Here is a 6386-nt window from a genome sequence, read left to right on the forward strand (position 1 = left end):
ACTGCCCCATTTCTTCAGCCACTCCCGCGTTTTTCCCAAAACGGCAGCGTTTTTTCACACACACCCATAAAACGGCCAGTTTCTGCCCAGAAACACCCACTTCCTGTCAATCACACTCCGATCACCAGAACGAAGGAAAATCCTCGTAATGCCGTGAGTAAAATACCAAACTTATTAGCAAATTTACTTGGCGCAGACGCACTGCGAACATTGCGCATTAGCGACTAATCGCTCCGTTGCAAAAAAAAAATAACGAGCGAACAACTTTGAATGAGGGCCATAGCCAGTATTGCAGGCACACTCATTATGTGCTTGCGATACTGACTATGTGCCGACCCGTTCCCTGTCGCACAGTGAGAATCGGGCATAGCCTGAATCTCACCATGTGTACACACCCTTAGTTAAGAAAGATTGCATTTAGTTGTTGTTATATAGTACAAGTACCCTGTGATATACATCCAGGGGGTAATTCCAAGTTGATCGCAGCAGGAATTTAGTTAGCAATTGGGCAAAACCATGTGCACTGCAGGGGAGGCAGATTTAACATGTGCAGAGAGAGTTAGATTTGGGTGGGTTATTTTGTTTCTGTGCAGGGTAAATACTGGCTGCTTTATTTTTACACTGCAAATTAGATTGCAGATTGAACACACCCCACCCAAATCTAACTCTCTTTGCACATGTTAAATCTGCCTCCCCTGCAGTGCACATGGTTTTGCCCAATTGCTAACTAAATTCCTGCTGCGATCAACTTGGAATTACCCCCCCAGTCTTTACTGTGCATTGTTATATCTATTGAGTGTATAGCTATACTTAGTGTTGCTTTGTATTGCTAGTCCAGTGCAGTTTTATTGCATGTTATAATTTCTGCATTGTACAATGTGACTCTGTGTGTGCATGTAGCTGCTGTGTGATCTCTACTCTGTGTATCTCACTCCTACTGCTATCCCTATATTCTGTACCCTGAGGAGGCTAAGTGCGTCAGGGTTATTGTTTAATATATGCAGTTCACAGGATATGCTTATTGGGTATTTTTCTGTGTGATTTTTATTCACCATATATCTCTTGAATCCCCTGGTTGTGCTGATACACTGCACAGGGGGTTCTTGTCAGGTATTGTGCTGCTGATATTGTACTGTGTTGCCTTGCATTGAGCTTTCAGATATGTCAGCTACAGAGGGCAATGGTGCTGCGGCTGATCCCACAGTGCGTGGTGGTGACGCTGCAGACACGTTAGAGAAAAACATAGCAGCAGAGGGTTCAGGTTCTGGGGGTTCCTTACCCCCCCCATTGGGACCGTAGCAACGGGGGTTCAAAATGACCCACCTTGGGCTACTTTCTCCACGTTATTAAGTACGCTGGTAACTAGACTTGCACCCCCTATGGGACCTCCTGTGCCGGTGCAACCGCTTATGGTCCCTGCGGTTAATCCGCCGTGGGCAGATCACCTGTCTCAGTTACTCAGTTATAGCAATTGAACCAATCACTGACTAAACAGAAATCTAATCCTCGCCCGCCTAAGACCAAGGGGTCCTCAAAGCGGGCCATTACTTCCACACAATCCACCCACGTCCCAGACACCTCGTCTGATGAGGATGGCGTCTATACTGACCCCACAGACGCTGATCCAGATAATTCTGATGGGGAATCTGTCTCACAGGTGGATGTTCCTGACTTATTGGAGGCTATCAGGCTCATTCTTCAAATTACTGATGACCCAGAGCCTGACGCGGCCCCTAAGAAACCGGACAGATTTAAACGTCAGAAAGTTGTTGAACAAGTTTTACCTCATTCTGACCATTTAGTTGACATACGTCAGGAATCCTGGGAAAATCCAGGAAAGAAATTCACCCCTCACAAGAAGATGCTGGCTCGCTATCCCCTCGCTGCGGAGCTAAGTAAGAATTGGGAAACACCCCCGCCGGTGGATTCGCATCTGGCTCGGCTGTTGGTATCCTCAGCTCTGCCTGTGACTACCGTAACGTCTCTGAAAGAACCGACGGATAAGCGTGTGGAGGGTTGTTTAAAGACGATTTACACCCTAGCACAAAGGTGGGGAACCTTCGGCCTTCCAGCTGCTGTTGAACTACACATCCCAGCATACCCTGCTACAGTTTTGCTATTTGGCCATGCTAAAACTATTGCAAGGCATGCTGGGTTGTGTAGTTCAACAACAGCTGGAGGGCCAAAGGTTCCCCATTCCTGCCCTAGCAGCAACTGTGTATCGGCCCACTCTTGCAGCGACATGGGCTGGAGAGGCTATTGAAGCGTGGGCTCAGGAGGTGGATGCGGAGCTGCCTTCCAACTTTTCTGATAATGCTAGACAATGTCTATCGTATATTGTCACAGCTTCTCATTACATTAAGGGGGCGGCTTCTGATGCCGGTATTCTGGCGGCCAAGGCTTCTACTGCGTCCATTTTGGCTCACCGAATTATTTGATTACGATCCTGGTCTGTGGATCTGGATTCTAAGAAAACCCTGGATGTGCTCCCTTTTAAGGGACCTCAACAAGATAGTGGCTGACTTAGCTTCTGCTAAAACAGCGTGTCTACCTAGTACTGCTCCATTGGTACCGAAGGCTAAGAGTACTTCCTTTCGTCCTTCAGGGAAAGCAAAAGGTCAGGCATACTCGAAACAGGCTCGCACTTCCAAACCCACTAAGCCCAAACCTTAATGGGCCTGGGCTGCCCGTCAGCCTGCTTCCAAAACTGACAAGCCAGCTGCATGACGGGGTGGGCCACCCCCTGGGGGATCCCAGAGTGGGGGGCCGACTTCTAGGGTTTACCCAGGAATGGTTGAAGACCACTTTCGTTGCCTTGATACAGGAAGTCGTCACTCGAGGTTACGCCGTATACCTTCAAAAGTCATCCCCCTCATCTATTTTGCCTGACAGACGTACCTTCGGATAAGGTGAAGGCAAAAACTCTTCTTTCGGTGGTACAGTCCCTCCTGGACAGGTGCCTCTGGTTCAGAGAGGCAAGGGGTACTATTCACCGTTGTTCCTAGTCCCGAAACTGAATGGGTCCTCTCGGCCCATTCTCAACATCAAGTCCTTAAACAAATATGTGAGAGTCTCCAAGTTTTGTATGGAAACTCTCCGCTCTATTGTTCTGGCCTTGGAGTCCGGGGATTATATGGTCTCCCTGGACATAAAGGATGCTTACCTGCATATTCCTATCGTAATGTCGCATCAGCAGTACCTGAGGTTTGCTGTTGGCAACCTCCATTACCAATTTTGGGCGTTACCTTTTGGTTTGACCACGGCCCCGCGAGTCTTCACCAAGGTCATAGTGGTAATGACGGCTGTACTCCGCCGTCAAGGGGTCAGGATCCTACCGTATCTGGTCAACTTGTTGATCCTGGCGAATTCCCCAGAAATTCTCCTACGCCACATAGATATGACGCTACAGTTTCTGCAAGCCCACAGGTGGCTTATCAACTGGAAGAAATCTTCCCTGGTCCCTGCTCAGAGCATGGTGCACCTGGGGGCGTTGATGGACACTCACAACCAGCGGTTGTTCTTGTCTCAGGAGAATGTTCTGAAGCTTCAGGACAGGATTCAATGCTTTCTATCTCGTCCGCAAGTGTCGATACATTCGGCGATGCAAGTGCTAGGTCTCATGGTGTCTTCATTCGACATGGTGGAGTACGCTCAATTCCATTTCCGCCCCCTACAGAAATTGATACTTGCCAAGTGGGATGGCCTGCCTCACCGGATCAGGTCTCATATGATCTCCTTGACTCCGGAGGTCCGTCTGTCACTAAGCTGGTGGCTGCAGGACCATCGATTTGAGCAGGTGTCGTCCCTTCTGGATCTCCTACTGGGTCCTTCTGACGATGGATGCCAGTCTGAGAGGTTGGGGCGTGGTGTTGGAGCAACACTTCCTTCAGGGTCGGTGGACCAAGGAGGAGTCTCTCCTCCCGATAAACATTCTGGAACTGCAGGCGGTGTTCAATGCACTGAACTTGACCCAGCAGTTGATACAGAACTGACCTATTCAAGTACAGTCTGACAATGCCACCACGGTGGCGTACATAAATCGTCATGGTGGCACTCGAAGCCGCATGGCAATGAGGGAAGTATCAATGATTCTTCAGTGGGCGGAACGCCATCTGCCAGCTATATTGGCAATGTTCATTCAGGGGGTCCTAAACTGGGAAGCGGACTTCCTCAGTCATCAAGATGTACACGCCGGAGAGTGGAGCCTCCATCCAAAAGTATTTCAACTCCTCGTGGACAAATGGTGCCTCCCAGATGTGGACCTGATGGCGTCTTGACACAATCACAATTTTCTGGTCTTCGGGACAAGGGATACTCAAGCAGCACTCGTGGACGCATTGGCAGTTCCATGGAACTTTCAGCTGCCATACGTGTTCCCTCCATTGTCACTCCTGCCCAGAGTAATAAGGAAGTTCAAGCAAGAAGGAGGAATCCTACTTCTGATCACTCCAGCGTGGTCCAGATGGCATTGGTTCTCAGACCTTCAGGGTCTATTGATAGAGTGTCCTCTTCTACTTCCGCAGCGCCCAGATCTGCTCGTTCAGGGCCCCTGTGTATATCAGGATTTGGCCCGGTTAGCTTTGACGGCGTGGCACTTGGAGCTTCCTTTCGAAGGCCAAAGGATTTTCTTAGGCGGGCATTCAAACCATGTTGATGGCCTGGAAACCGGCTTCTGCTCTGGTTTATCATAGGGTCTGGAATTCTTACTTTGCTTGGTGCACCACTAACAATCATGATGCTTACAAATTTAGTACGGCCAAACTTTTGGCCTTTCTGCAACAGGGCTTGGACTTTGGCCTTCGTCTGGCCTCCATCAAGGTTCATATTTCTGCCTTGTCGGTTTGGTTGCAGAGGAAAATTGCGACTCTACCTGATCATACATTCACTCAGGGTGTGTTGCAGATTCAACCTCCTTACGTTCTGCCTGTGGCTCCTTGGGACTTGGTGGTTCTGGAGGCGTTAGAAGGGTCTCCGTTTGAGCCTCTTGAATCTGCAGACCTTTAGTGGCTTTCTCTTAAGGTATTGTTTTTGCTGGCTATTGCCTCTGCTAGACGGGTGTCGGATTTGGGTGCCTTGTCTTGTAGGTCCCCATATCTGATTTTTCACCGTGAACGGGCGGTTCTTAGAACACGTCCCGGGTACCTACCTAAGGTGGTGTCTTCGTTCCACCTTAATCAGGAGATTGTGGTTCCGGCCTTTGCCTCTCCTGAATTGTCTTCCAAAGAGCGGTCTTTGGATGTGGTACGTATCTATGTGAAGAGACCTGCCTCCATTCGGAAGTCTGATTCTCTCTTTGTACTGTTTGGTTTTCACAAATGTGGCTGTCCTGCTCACAAGCGGACCTTGGCCAGATGGATTAGAATGGTGATTGCAAATGCTTATGTACAGGCTGGTCGTCCAGCTCCTGCGACTATCGCCCATTCTACTCGGCCTGTTGGACCTTCTTGGGCGGCCCGCCGTGGTGCGACACTTGAACAATTGTGCAAGGTGGCTACTTGGTCCTCAGTGAACTCGTTCATAAGGTTATATGCCTTTGATACTTCCGCCTCCCTGGATGCTTCCTTTGGACGTCGGGTTCTTGTGCCCACTACAGTGCATCCCCTCCCATGAGGAACTGCTTTAGGACATCCCCGATGTTACTCCCGGTGGAATCCAGTGTACCCCGCAGCAGAAAACGAGATTTATGGTAAGAACTTACAGTTGTTAAATCTTTCTGCAAGGTACACTGGGTTCTACAGGGCGCCCACCCTGACGCACTTGGCTTCTTTGGGTTGGTATGAATGTGAAAATGTGGTGTATGTGGCTACTAATGATTGTCATCTCTTTTACCTGCTACTGCATTGGACTGGTTAACAAAAACTGAACTCCTGTGCACGGAGGCGGGGTTATAGAGGAGGCGGCGCTATGCATTCTGGGAACAGTCAAAGCTTTTAGCCTGTTTGTGGCTCGGATCAAGATCCTACTCTACGCCCCGATGTTATTCCCTGTGGAACCCAGTGTACCTCGCAGAAAGATTTAACAACAGTAAAATCTTGTTTTTTTTGCTTTTTTTAGGTAGAACGTCTGTCTGATATTAAAACAGAAGATATAGAGGAAGAAGAAAAGTATGTGACTGTTATAAAGGCAGAAGATATAGAGGAAGAAGAAGAGACGTATGTGACTGATATAAAGGCAGAAGATCTAGAGGGAGAAGAAGAGACATATGTGTCTGATATAAAGGCAGAAGATATAGAGGTAGAAGAAGAGACGTATGTGACTGATATAAAAGCAGAAGATATAGAGAGAGAAGAAGAGACGTATGTGACCGATATAAAGGTAGAAGATACAGAGGAAGAAGAAGAGACTTATGTGTCTGATATAAAGGTAGAAGATATAGAGGTAGAAGA

This window comes from Pseudophryne corroboree (assembly GCF_028390025.1).
Source record: "Pseudophryne corroboree isolate aPseCor3 chromosome 3 unlocalized genomic scaffold, aPseCor3.hap2 SUPER_3_unloc_11, whole genome shotgun sequence".
NCBI classification, from domain to species: Eukaryota; Metazoa; Chordata; class Amphibia; order Anura; family Myobatrachidae; genus Pseudophryne; species Pseudophryne corroboree.